Below are 15,167 nucleotides of genomic sequence, written 5' to 3'. Positions count from 1 at the left end.
ATGGCTGCCGTTACCATGGCTGCTGTTTTGTGGCAATTGGTGGACCAGGGTGACATCCGCTATTGCTTGCAATGGCAATTCTAGTTATTATGGCACCCTCAACGGAGTTGGGGTGACATATTGTTATTCTACGTTTCTTTTTTTTCTTATTATGTCACCCTGACGGAGGTCGGGTGACATATTGTTATTGTACGATTCTTTTTCTTTTCTTTATTATTCCACACTTTTTTGTCCAGACTATTTCTCAGAATTGCATGGACCAATGAAGATGGAAGTGTACCATAATGTTAACCCCCATGTGCAGATGTGCAATCGGGGGTTGGCATTTCCAAGATGGCTGCCGTTGTCATGGAAACAGGAATAATGTGAAAAATCAGAAAGTCTTCAGAAATGAATGAAATTTTGTGGAAATGTTACTTGGCATGCAAAGACTTGCAATTCATCTTTGGAATTTCCAAAATGGCCGCCGTTGCTATAGAAACAGTTCAAACATCAAAATGGAACATTCCAGAACATAAGTGTTCTACAGCCATTAAATGTTATATGATGGTATAATATTATGGGGAGCACAATATGAAGCAGCAGTATGACTTTGGAATTTTCAAAATGGCGGCCGTTGCCATAGAAACAGTTCAAACATAAAAAAAATCAAAAATATTTAAACTTTTTGAAAATTAGCAGAATGAAGAATCATGAAGTGAAAATGTTTATCAAATGTTTAGAAATTTTGTGATGGCTGTCACTTAGTGGCAATTGGCGGACCAGGGTGACATCCGCTATTGCTTGCAATGGCAATTCTAGTTTTTCTTTTTCTTCTTCCACACATTTTGTCCGTCGTGTTTCTCGGAATCCAATGGACCAATGTTGATGGAACTTTACTATAAGGAGGACCCCCATGTAAAGTTGTGCACCTTGGTATGGAATGGTAAAAGATGGCCGCCGTTTCCATGGAAACAGCATAAATGTGAAAAAAATCAAAGTGTTCCAAACTGGAAGAAACTCCACAGGAATGTTGACTGGCATGTGCTGATTTCCAGTTTGACTTTGGAATTTTCAAAATGGCTGCCGTTACCATGGAAACAGCTGAAATATAAAAAATTCTAACTCTTTCGTTATAAGATCCAACTGGATGAAACTTTATGAAAATGTTCTCCAGTATGCCAAGATGTCAAGACAATATTTGGATAGTTCAAAATGGCCGCCGTTGTCATGGAAACTGGGGCCAAGTTTTGCATTGACCCTATGGGAAAATGCATAAAATCAGCATTTTCTCAGAAGGTATTGCACCAAAGTAAATGAAACTGTATTGATATATAACATGACATGTGGCGATGAGATGTACGCTTTTAGAATTTTGGAATTATCTACTGTAACCATGGTTGCAGCACAAATGTTCAAAATTTCCAAAAAAAATAAAGTGCTGCAAACTGGATGAAACTTAATAGGAATAGTGACTGACATGTGCGGAGTAGCATTTTGAAGTTGGAATTTTCAAAATGGCCGCCGTAACCATGGAAACAGCAAAAATATCAAAAATTTCAAAATGCTTCAAACTTAATGAAACTTTGCAAAAATGTTACTAGACATCTGTAAATGCATTCTTCGACTTTGGAATTTTCAAAATGGCTGCCGCTCACCTAGCAATGAGGGGAAGGGTGCCATCCGTTATTGCTAGCAATTACAAATCTAGTTATTATTATTATTCTTCCACCTTTTTTTGTCCGTCAGCTTTTTTGGAGTAAAATAGAACCAATCTTAATGATAGTTCACCATAGGGAGGAACTAAAAATTTCGAGTTGCAGGTGGGTCCAAGACCATTAAAAATGGCTGCCGTTTCCATGGGAACAGAACAATTGTGAAAAATTCCAGTTTTTGGTTTTTGTGAATAATTTGGAGATGCTTGAACTCAGAATCATCATATTTTAATACAATGTAGGTGCCAGCCATACACTGGTTTTGGATGATTTTGGCAATCATTGGAACCACTATGTTGCCATGGAAACTACTCCAAAAATTTCAAAAATATGAAAATGCTCCAATTTTTTGGAAACTGTAGCATAACGATGAGCAACTTTGTTAGATGTGGAATTTGGCGTTGGAATTTCCAAAATGTCTGCCGTTTCCATGAAAATAATGCGAAAAGGTCAAAATGCTCCAAAAACTTCCAGGTTTGGTAAATAACTTTGGTATGCTTGAACATGAAATCATAAAATTTGTACACAATATAGTTGTCCACTATATACAGGTTTTGTATGATTTTAACAATCATTGGAACTACTATGTTACCATGGATACAGGATCAAATATTTCAAAAATTTCAAAATGCTCCAAAATTTACAGAAACGTGTATTGCCATGAATATATATGCATTCACTGTTCAACAATTTTGAAATGGCTGCCGCTTAGTGGCAATTAGGGGAAGGGTGACATCCGCTATTGCTTGCAATGGCAATTCTAGTTTTTATTTTTATTCTTCCACACATTTTGTCCATGCTATTTCTCAGAATTGGTCAAACCCATGTTGATGGAACTATACCATAATATGAACCGCCATGTGAAGTTGTGCAAGAGACATTGGAATGGTAAAAAATGGCCGCAATTACCATGGAAACAGAACAAATGTGAAAAAATCCAGTTTTTAGTTTCAGTGAACTGTTTGGTGATGCTTTAACTCAGAATCATTATATTTTAATACAATATAGGTGCCCACTATATACAGGTGTAGGATGATTTTGGCACTCATTGGAACTACTATGTTGCCATGGAAACTACACCAAAAATTTCAAAAAATCTCAAAATGCTCCAAACTTCACGAAACCTCATAGTAACGATGAGCAACATTGGAAGATGTGGAATTTGGCGTTGGAATTTCCAAAATCGCTGTTGTTACCATGGAAACAATGCAAAAAGGTCAAAACTTTGAATTTTAACAGAACATTCTAGAACATCAATGTTTAATTTATTCTAGAGACATTAAATGGTATATGATTATGAAGGGAAAAATTTGCAGCGGGGGTTTGACTTTGGAATATTCAAAATGGCCGCCGTTACCATGGAAACAGCAAAAATACAAAAAAAATCAAAATGCTTCAAATTTATTGAAACTTGTTACAAATGTTGCTCAGCTAATGTAGACTTGACTTTTGAGTTTGGAATTACCAAAATGGCCGCCGTTAATATGGCTACCGCTCACCTGGCAATAGGGGAAGGGTGCCATCCGCTATTGCTTGCAATCGCAAATCTAGCACCCTCAACGGAGTTGGGGTGACATATTGTTATTGTTCGTTTCTTTTTGTCTTATTATTATATTTATTCTTCCACACTTTTTTGTCCATACTATTTCTCCGAATTAGCTTCAACAATATTGATGAAACTATACCATAATGTAGACCACCACATTCTATAGTGCAGTGGGGTATGGCACCATCAAGATGGCTACCGTTGCCATGGAAACGAAACAAATGTGAAAAAATCCAGTTTTTTGTTTTGGTGAACTATTTGGATACTATTTAACTCAGAATCATTGTATTTTAATACAATGTAGGTGCCGGCCAAATACAGGTTTTGGATGATTTTGGCACTCATTGGAACTACTATGTTGCCATGGAAACAACACCAAAAAATTCGAAAATCTCAAAATGCTCCAAACTTCAGGAAACTTCACAGTAATGATGAGCAACATTGGAAGATGTGGAATTTGGCTTTGGAATTTCCAAAATATCTCTTGTTACCATGGAAACAATGCAAAAAAGGTCAAAACTTTGAATTTTCACAGAACATTCTAGAACATCAATGTTTAATTTATTCTAGAGACATTAAACGGTATATGATTGTTGAGGGAAAAAATTGCAGCGCGGATTTGACTTTGGAATATTCAAAATGGCCGCCGTTACCATGGAAACAGCAAAAATACAAAAAAAATCTAAATGCTTCAAATTTATTGAAACTTATAACAAATGTTGCTCAGCTAATGTAGACTTGACTTTTGACTTTGGAATTTCCAAAATGGCCGCCGTATCCATGGCTACCGCTCACCTGGCAATAGGGGAAGGGTGCCATCCGCTATTGCTTGCAATCGCAAATCTAGTTATTATTATTATTATGTCACCCGATCGACAATGTCGGGTGACATATTGTTATTCCTCCGTTTCTTTGTTATTATTATTCTTATTCTTCCAATGATTTTTGTCCGGCAGCTTTTTTGGAGACAATGGAACCTGACTCCTGATGATAGTGAACTATAATGAGGAACAAAAAATTTCGGGTTGCAGTGGGTCTCAAGACCAAAAAAAATGGCTGCCGTTACCATGGAAACGGAACAATTGTGAAAAATTCCAGTTTTTGTTTTTGGTGAATAATTTGGAGATGCTTAAACTCAGAATCATTATATTTTGATACAATGAAGGTGCCAGGCATATACTGGTTTTGGGTGATTTTGGTCATTATTGGAACTACTATGTTGCCATGGAAACTACACCAAAAATTTCTAAAATATGAAAATGCTCCAATTCATTTGAAACTTTAGCATAACGATGAGCAACTTGAGTAGATGCGGAATTTGGCGTTGGAATTTCCAAAATGTCTGCCGTTTCCATGGAAACAAGGCAAAAATGGTCAAAACGCTTAAAAAACCTTAAAAAGTGGCATTTACTCTCTTAAAATGGTAGGTCAAATCCATTGAAACTCTGATGGTATGTTCCCTCCCATGTACCAATGTGGTATCTGCCATTAAAATTTTTGAAAGGTCTCTGTTACCATAGTAACCAACCAAAATGACAAAAATTTCCAAAATTTCAAAATGCTCCAAAATTAATGAAACCTAATATGATTGTTGACTGTCAGGTCTGCATGAGATTTTTGAAGTTGGAATTTCCAAAATGGCTACCGTTGCCATGGAAACTGCAGAAATGTCAAAAATTTTCAAAATGCTCCAAACTTAATGAAACTTAATATTATTGTTAACTAACATGTACAGATGAGACTTTTGACTTTGGAATTTTCAAAATGGCTGCCGTTGCCATGGAAACAGTAGAAATATGAAACTTTTAACAATGCTCTAAATGTACTGAAAATTTACAGAAAGATATATTGCAATTCATAGATCTGCTTAATTTACTGTTAAATTGTTTTAATGGCTGCCGCTTAGGGGCAATAAGGGAAGGGTGACATCCGCTATTGCTTGCAATGGCAATTCTAGTTCTTATTTTTCTTTTTCTTACCCCTTAAACTGTCCTACCATTTTTTGGAAAGCAGTAGGAGATGGAAACTTTATATTTTTTCTGGGTACGGGTCTGCATCATGGGGGTTGCAGACCCCAGTGTCCATGATACTAGGGTGTCATCTTGGCATAATTAGGGGGGCTCAAAGATGGGTGGGGTCAATTTTTTTTTACATTTCTTAAATATTTTTCTGTATGTAGAGTAGATGGAATTATGAATACTATTATGAATATTTAGAGACACATGTCTGCTTCAATATGGCACTTATTTTATTTCGGAATGGGGTCTCCTTGGCATAATTTTAGGGGGGTGAATTTTCATAGAACATTCCAGAACATCAAGGTTAAATTTATTTTAGAGACACTAAATGGTATATGATTGTATATAATAATGGAGGGAACATTTTACAGTTGGGGTTTGACTTTTGAATATTCAAAATGGCGGCCGTTACCATGGAAACAGCAAAAATAAGAAAAACTTCAAAATGCTTCAAAAGTATTGAAACTTATAACAAATGTTTCCTAACTTATGTAGACTTAACTTTGGAGTTTGGAATTTTCAAAATGGCCGCCGTTGCCATGGAAACAGCAAAAATGTCCAAAAATTTCAAAATGCTTCAAAATTGATGCAACTTAAAACAAATGTTGCCTACCATATGTAGACATTACATTTGACTTTTAAATTTTCAAAATGGCCGCCGTAACCATGGAAACGGCAAAAATGAAAAAAATACAAAAATTCTTTGAATTTAATTAAACTTTACACACATGATATGTGGCATCATGGAAACCGTAGAACAATGATTTGGGGGCCGTTTTGGTGACTTTTGTGTTAGCATCCTAACACAGGATTACTTGTTATGGCACCCTCAACGGAGTTGGGGTGACATATTGTTATTGTTCGTTTCTTTTTTTATGTCACCCGATCGACAATGTCGGGTGACATATTGCTTTTCCTCTGTTTCTTTTTCTGTATTATTATTATTATTATACTTCCACCTATTTTGTCCGGTAGGTTTTTTGGAGTGAAATGGAAACAATCTTTATGAAAGTTCACTATAAGGTGGAACACAAAATTTCGGGGTGCAGTAGGGTCTAAGACCATAAAAAATGGCTGCCGTTTCCATGGAAACGGAACAATTGTGAAAAATTCCAGATTTTGGTTTTGGTGAATAATTTGGAGATGCTTAAATTCAGAATCATCATATTTTAATACAATGTAGGTGCCAGCCATATACTGGTTTTGGATGATTTTGGCAATCATTGGAACTACTATGTTGCTATGGAAACTACACCAAAAATGTCAAAAATATGAAAATGCTCCAATTGCTTTGAAACTTTAACATAACGATGAGCAACTTTGATAGATAAGGAATTTGGCGTTGGAATTTCGAAAATGGCTGCCGTTACCATGGAAACAATGCAAAAAGGTCAAAATGCTCCAAAAACGTCCAGGTTTGGTAAATAACTTTGGTATGCTTGAACATGAAATCATAAAATTTTTACACAATATAGTTGTCCACTATATACAGGTTTTGTATGATTTTGACAATCATTGGAACTACTATGTTACCATGGATACAGGATCAAATATTTCAAAAATTTCAAAATGCTCCAAAATTGATGAAACCTAATATGATTGGTGACTGGCAAGTCTGGATGAGACTTTTGGAGTTGGAATTTCCAAAATGGCCACCGTTGCCATGGAAACTGCAGAAATGTCAAAATTTTTCAAAATCCTCCAAACTTAATGAAAATTGATAACATTGTTAACTGGCAGGTAAAGATGAGACTTTTGAATTTGAAATTTTCAAAATGGCTGCCGTTGCCATGGAAACAGCAGAATTTGAAATTATTCAACATGCTCTGAATGTACTGAAAATTTACTGAAACATGTATTGCCATGCATATATGTGCATTCACTGTTCAACAATTTGGAAATGGCTGCCGCTTAGTGGCAATTGGGGGAAGGGTGACATCCGCTATTGCTTGCAATGGCAATTCTAGTTATATTTATTCTTCCACACTTTTTTGTCCATGCTATTTCTCGGAATTGGCTTGAACAATATTGATGGAACTATACCATAATGAAGACAATAACATTCTATAGTGCAGTGGGGTATGGCACCGTCAAGATGGCTGCCGTTACCATGGAAACGGAACAAATGTGAAAAAATCCAGTTTTTTGTTTTGGTGAACTATTTGGATACTATTTAACTCAGAATCATTACATTTTAATACAATGTAGGTGCCCACTATATACAGGTGTTGGATGATTTTGGCACTCATTGGAACTTCTATGTTGCCATGGAAACTACTCCAAAAAATTCAAAAATCTCAAAATGTTCCAAACTTAATGAAACTTCACAGTAACGATGAGCAACATTGGAAGAGGTGGAATTTGGCGTTGGAATTTTCAAAATCGCTCTTGTTACCATGGAAACAATGCAAAAAGTTCAAAACTTTGAATTTTCAGAGAACATTCTAGAACATCAATGTTTTATTTATTCTAGAGACATTAAATGGTATACGATTGTGGAATGAAAAAATTCCAGCGGGGGTTTGACTTTGGAATATTCAAAATGGCCGCAGTTACCATGGAAACAGCAAAAATACAAAAAACTTCAAAATGCTTCAAATTTATTGAAACTTATAACAAATGTTGCTCAGCTAATGTAGACTTGACTTTTGAGTTTGGAATTTCCAAAATGGCCGCCGTTCCCATGGCTACCGCTCACCTGGCAATAGGGGAAGGGTGCCATCCGCTATTGCTTGCAATCGCAAATCTAGTTATGGCACCCTCAACGGAGTTGGGGTGACATATTGTTATTGTTCGTTTCTTTTTTTATGGCACCCTCAACGGAGTTGGGGTGACGTATTGTTATTCTACGTTTCTTTTTTTTCTTATTATTTTTCTTGCAACAAATTTTGTCCGCGCGAGTTCTTGGAATCCAATGGACCAATGTTGATGGAACTCTACTATAATGAAGACCCCCATATGAAGTTGTGCACCTTGCTATGGAATGGTAAAAAATGGACGCCGTTACCATGGAAACTGAACAAATGTGAAAAAATCCAGTTTTTTGTTTTGGTGAACTATTTGGATACTATTTAACTCAGAATCATTATATTTTGATACAATGTAGGTGCCCACTATATACAGGTGTTGGATGATTTTGGCACTCATTGGAACTACTATATTGCCATGGAAACTACTCAAAAAAATTCAAAAATCTCAAAATGTTCCAAACTTAATGAAACTTCACAGTAACGATGAGCAACATTGGAAGATGTGGAATTTGGCATTGGAATTTCCAAAATATCTGTTGTAACCTTGGAAACAATGCAAAAAGGTCAAAACTTTGAATTTTCACAGAACATTCCAGAACATCAATGTTAAATTTATTCTAGAGACTTTAAATGGTATATGATTGTGGAGGGAAAAAATTGCAGCGGGGGTTGGACTTTGGAATATTCAAAATGGCCGCTGTTACCATGGAAACAGCAAAAATACAAAAAACTTCAAAATGCTTCAAATTTATTGAAACTTATAACAAATGTTGCTCAGCTAATGTAGACTTGACTTTTGAGTTTGGAATTTCCAAAATGGCCGCCGTTACCATGGCTACCGCTCACCTGGCAATAGGGGAAGGGTGCCATCCGCTATTGCTTGCAATCGCAAATCTAGTTATTATTATTATTCTTCCAACTATTTTGTCCGCCACTTTTCTCGGAGACGATGGAACCAATCTAAATGATAGTTGACTATAATGAGGAACAAAAAATTTCGGGTTGCAGTAGGTCTCAAAAGCATAAATAATGGCTGCCGTTACCATGGAAACCGAACAATTGTGAAAAATTCCAGTTTTTGGTTTTAGTGAATATTTTAGAGATGCTTTAACTCAGAATCATTATATTTTAATACAATGTAGGTGGCGGCCATATACTGCATTTGGAGGATTTTGGCAATCATTGGAACTACTATGTTGCCATGGAAACTACACCAAAAATTTCAAAAATATGAAAATGCTCCAATTTTTTGGAAACTTTAGCATAACGATGAGCAACTTTGGTAGATGTGGAATTTGGCGTTGGAATTTCCAAAATGTCTGCCGTTTCCATGGAAACAAGGCAAAAATTGTCAAAACGCTTTAAAAACCTTAAAAAGTGGTATTTACTATCTTAAAATGGTAGATCAAATCCATTAAAATTCTGATGGTATGTTCCCTCCCATGTACCAATGTGGTATCTGCCATTAAAATTTTGGAAAGGTCTCTGTTACCATAGAAACCAACCAAAATGTCAAAAATTTCAAAAATTTCAAAATGCTCCAAAATTAATGAAACCTAATATGATTGTTAACTGTCAGGTCTGCATGAGATTTTTGAAGTTGGAATTTCCAAAATGTCTACCGTTGCCATGGAAACTGCAGAAATGTCAAATATTTTCAAAATGCTCCAAATTTAATGAAACTTTATATTATTGTTAACTAACATGTACAAATGAGACTTTTGACTTTGGAATTTTCAAAATGGCTGCCGTTGCCATGGAAATAGTAGAAATATGAAACTTTTAACAATGCTCTAAATGTACTGAAAATTTACAGAAAGATATATTGCAATTCATAGATCTGCTTAATTTACTGTTAAATTGTTTTGAGATGGCTGCCGCTTAATGGCAATAGGGGAAGGGTGACATCCGCTATTGCTTGCAATGGCAATTCTAGTTATGGCACCCTCAACGGAGTTGGGGTGACGTATTGTTATTCTACGTTTCTTTTTATGGCACCCTCAACGGAGTTGGGGTGTCGTATTGTTATTCTACGTTTCTTTTTATTTTTTTTATTTTTATTTTTCTTCCACACTTTTTTGTCCACTCTGGATCTCAGAATTGGAAGAACCCAAGTTGATGGAACTATACCATAATGTTAACCACCAGATGAAGATTTGCTTTTTGGGGTTGGCACTTTCAAGATGGCTGCCGTTACCATGGAAACGGAACAAATGTGAAAAAATCCACTTTTTGTTTTGGTGAACTATTTGGATACTATTTAACTCAGAATCATTATATTTTGATACAATGTAGGTGCCCACTATATACAGGTGTTGGATGATTTTTGGCACTCATTGGAACTACTATGTTGCCATGGAAACTACTCCAAAAAATTCAAAAATCTCAAAATGTTCCAAACTTAATGAAACTTCACAGTAACGATGAGCAACATTGGAAGATGTGGAATTTGGCGTTGGAATTTCCAAAATCGCTGTTGTTACCATGGAAACAATGCAAAAAGGTCAAAACTTTGAATTTTCACAGAATATTCTAGAACATCAATGTTTAATTTATTCTAGAGACATTAAATGGTATATGATTGTGGAGGGAAAAAATTGCAGCGGGGGTTTGACTTTGGAATATTCAAAATGACCGCCGTTACCATGGAAACAGCAAAAATACGAAAAACTTCAAAATGCTTCAAATTTATTGAAATTTAAAACAAATGTTGCTCAGCTAATGTAGACTTGATTTTTGAGTTTGGAATTTCCAAAATGGCCGCCGTAACCATGGCTACCGCTCACCTGGCAATAGGGGAAGGGTGCCATCCGCTATTGCTTGCAATGGCAAATCTAGTTGTTTTTATTTTTCTTCCACACTTTTTTGTCCACTCTGGATCTCGGAATTGAATGAACCCAAGTTGATGGAACTATACCATAATGTTAACCACCATGTGAAGATTTGCTTTTTGGGGTTGGCACTTTCAAGATGTCCGCCGTTACCATGGAAACAGAACAAATGTGAAAAAATCCAGTTTTTTGTTTTGGTGAACTGCTAGGATATGCTTTAACTTAGAATCATTATATTTTGATACAATGTAGGTGCCCACTATATACAGGTGTTGGATGATTTTGGCACTCATTGGAACTACTATGTTGCCATAGAAACTACTCCAAAAAATTCAAAAATCTCAAAATGTTCCAAACTTAATGAAACTTCACAGTAACGATGAGCAACATTGGAAGATGTGGAATTTGGCGTTGGAATTTCCAAAATCGCTGTTGTTACCATGGAAACAATGCAAAAAGGCCAAAACTTTGAATTTTCACAGATCATTCTAGAACATCAAAGTTTAATTTATTCTAGAGACATTAAATGGTATATGATTGTGGAGGGAAAAAATTGCAGCGGGGGTTTGACTTTGGAATATTCAAAATGGCCGCCGTTACCATGGAAACAGCAAAATATGAAAAACTTCAAAATGCTTCAAATTTATTGAAACTTATAACAAATGTTGCTCAGCTAATGTAGACTTGACTTTTGAGTTTGGAATTTCAAAAATGGCCGCCGTAACCATGGCTTTCGCTCACCTGGCAATAGGGGAAGGGTGCCATCCGCTATTGCTTGCAATCGCAAATCTAGTTATGGCACCCTCAACGGAGTTGGGGTGACATATTGTTATTGTTCCGTTCTTTTTGTTCTTATTATGTCACCCTGACTGAGGTCGGGTGACATATTGTTATTGTACGATTCTTTTTATGGCACCCTCAACGGAGTTGGGGTGACATATTGTTATTGTTCGTTTCTTTTTTTCTTATTATTATATTTATTCTTCCACACTTTTTTGTCCATGCTATTTCTCAGAATTGGCTTGAACAATATTGATGGAACTATACCATAATGAGGACCACTATATGAAATTGTGCAATCGGGGTATGGCACCATCAAGATGGCTGCCGTTGCCATGGAAACGAAACAAATGTGAAAAAATACTGTTTTTTGTTTTGGTCAACTATTTGGATACTATTTAACTCAGAATCATTATATTTTAATACAATGTAGGTGCCCACTATATACAGGTGTTGGATGATTTTGGAACTCATTGGAACTACTGTGTTGCCATGGATACTACTCCAAAAAATTCAAAAATCTCAAAATGTTCCAAACTTAATGAAACTTCACAGTAACGATGAGCAACATTGGAAGATGTGGAATTTGGCGTTGGAATTTCCAAAATATCTGTTGTTACCATGGAAACAATGCAAAAAGGTCGAAACTTTGAATTTTCACAGAACATTCTAGAACTTCAATGTTTAATTTATTCTAGAGACATTAAATGGTATATGATTGTGGAGGGAAAAAATTGCAGCGGGGGTATGACTTTGGAATATTCAAAATGGCCGACGTTACCATGGAAACAGCAAAAATACAAAAAACTTCAAAATGCTTCAAATTTATTGAAACTTATAACAAATGTTGCTCAGCTAATGTAGACTTGACTTTTGAGTTTGGAATTTCCAAAATGGCCGCCGTTTCCATGGCTACCGCTCACCTGGCAATAGGGGAAGGGTGCCATCCGCTATTGCTTGCAATCGCAAATCTAGTTATGGCACCCTCAACGGAGTTGGGGTGGCATATTGTTATTCTACGTTTCTTTTTTTTCTTATTATTATTTTTCTTGCAACAAATTTTGTCCAGGCGATTTTTCGAAATTCAATGGACCAATGTTGATGGAACTCTACTATAGTAAGGACCCCCACATGCAGAGTTGCAGTAAGCATGGAATGGTTCAAGATGGCTACCGTTTCCATGGAAACAGAAAAAATGTAAAAAAATCAAGTTTTTGGTTTTGGTGAACTGTTTGGTAATGCTTTAACTCAGAATCAGTATATTTTGATACAATGTAGGTGCCCACTATACACAGGTGTTGGATGATTTTGGCACTCATTGGAACTACTATGTTGCCATGGAAACTACACCAAAAATTTCAAAATTCTCAAAATGTTCCAAACTTCAGGAAACTTCACAGTAAGGATGAGCAACATTGGAAGATGTGGAATTTGGCGTTGGAATTTCCAAAATATCTCTTGTTACCATGGAAACAATGCTAAAAGGTCAAAACTTTGAATTTTCACAGAACATTCCAGAACATCAATGTTAAATTTATTCTAGAGACATTAAATGGTATATGATTATGGAAGGAAAAAATTGCAGCAGGGGTTTGACTTTGGAATATTCAAAATGGCCGCCGTTACCATGGAAACAGCAAAAATATGAAAAATTTCAAAATGCTTTAAATTTAATGAAATTTATAACAAATGTTGCCTAGCTTATGTAGACTTGACTTTTGAGTTTGGAATTTTCAAAATGGCCGCCGTTACCATGGAAACACCAAAAATCTCAAAATACTCCAAACTTAATATAACTTTACAAAAATGACAATTTGCATGTGTAGATGTATTTTTTGACTTTGGGAATTTTCCAAATGGCTGCCGCTCACCTGGCAATGGGCGAAGGGTGCCATCCGTTATTGCTAGCAATTACAAATCTAGTTTTTATTATTATTATTCCACACTTTTTTGTCCAGACTATTTCTGAGAATAGGATTGACCAATTGTTATGGAACTTTACCAAAATGTTAAAGACCATGTGCAGAAGTGCAGTCGAGGGTTGGCATATCCAACATGGCTGCCGTTGTCATGGACACAGAAAGAATGTAAAAATGTAATAGAACATTCTAGAACATTAATGTTAAACTAAATCTACGACCATTAAATGTTATATAATGGTATTATATTATGGCGAGCACAATATAAAGCAGCAGTATGACTTTGGAATTTTCAAATGTTGCCATGGAAACTGTGCAAAAAAAGCAAAATTTTGAAAATTCTTCAAATCTGTATGAAACGTTACAGAAATGTTAACTTGTTAATCTAGATGCGGCTTTCAACTTTGGAATTTCCAAAATGGCTGCCGTTACCATGGCTGCTGTTTAGTGGCAATTGGTGGACCAGGGTGACATCCGCTATTGCTTGCAATGGCAATTCTAGTTTTTATTTTTATTCTTCCACACATTTTGTCCATACTATTTCTCGGAATTGGTCAAACCCATGTTGATGGAACTATACCATAATATGAACCGCCATGTGAAGTTGTGCAAGAGACATTGGAATGGTAAAAAATGGCCGCCGTTACCATGGAAACAGAACAAATGTGAAAAAATCTAGTTTTTAGTTTCGGTGAACTGTTTGGTTATGCTTTTACTCAGAATCATTATATTTTAATACAATGTAGGTGCCCACTATATGCAGGTGTTGGATGATTTTGGCATCCATTGGAACTACTATGTTGCCATGGAAACTACTCCAAAAAATTCAAAAATCTCAAAATGTTCCAAACTTAATGAAACTTCACAGTAACGATGAGCAACATTGGAAGATGTGGAATTTGGCGTTGGAATTTCCAAAATCGCTCTTGTTACCATGGAAACAATGCAAAAAGGTCAAAACTTTGAATTTTCACAGAACATTCTAGAACATCAATGTTTAATTTATTCTAGAGACATTAAATAGTATATGATTGTGGAGGGAAAACCGCCATTGCCACGGAAACTGGACAAAAGTTTAACATTGACCCTACGGGAAAATACACTTAAGCTGCATTTTTTTTAAAAATATAACAACAATTCCACGTAATCAGGAGTATGTGCACGTAATGCTGTACTGCTAACATGTACTAGAATATGCTAGAATAAAAATATGTATTTTGTTTAACGTGCTTCTTTTCTATACAAAAATCGCGCTTTACAGAGAAAATCGCCACCGAGATAACGAGAAACACTCAGAGTACAAATTACTGACATTTCTGCACTTGCGTTAAAGTACATATCCGTGAATGACACACCTGTTAAAATCTACACATTAGCTGAAATCAATCGATAAACATGTAATTTAATTGTACACGATAAGTTACATGTATTGTGTGATACGCGAGCTATTGAAGAATAAATTGAACAGTTAGTACGCCGCTCCGTCCATATATACACGTGTTGTCTGTCCAAGGTCCCCTCTAGAAAGAATATTAATATGCTAAGTCCACGATAATATACTTCAGTATCACGTGACACCACCTTTTAACTGCGGTCTTATTTTAAAAATATCGTCATTTTTCCCGTGTC

This window comes from Mytilus trossulus, chromosome 2, assembly GCF_036588685.1.
Source record: "Mytilus trossulus isolate FHL-02 chromosome 2, PNRI_Mtr1.1.1.hap1, whole genome shotgun sequence".
Taxonomy (NCBI): Eukaryota; Metazoa; Mollusca; class Bivalvia; order Mytilida; family Mytilidae; genus Mytilus; species Mytilus trossulus.
The sequence above is the reverse complement of the archived record's forward strand: the minus strand, read 5'-3'. Positions refer to the sequence as shown.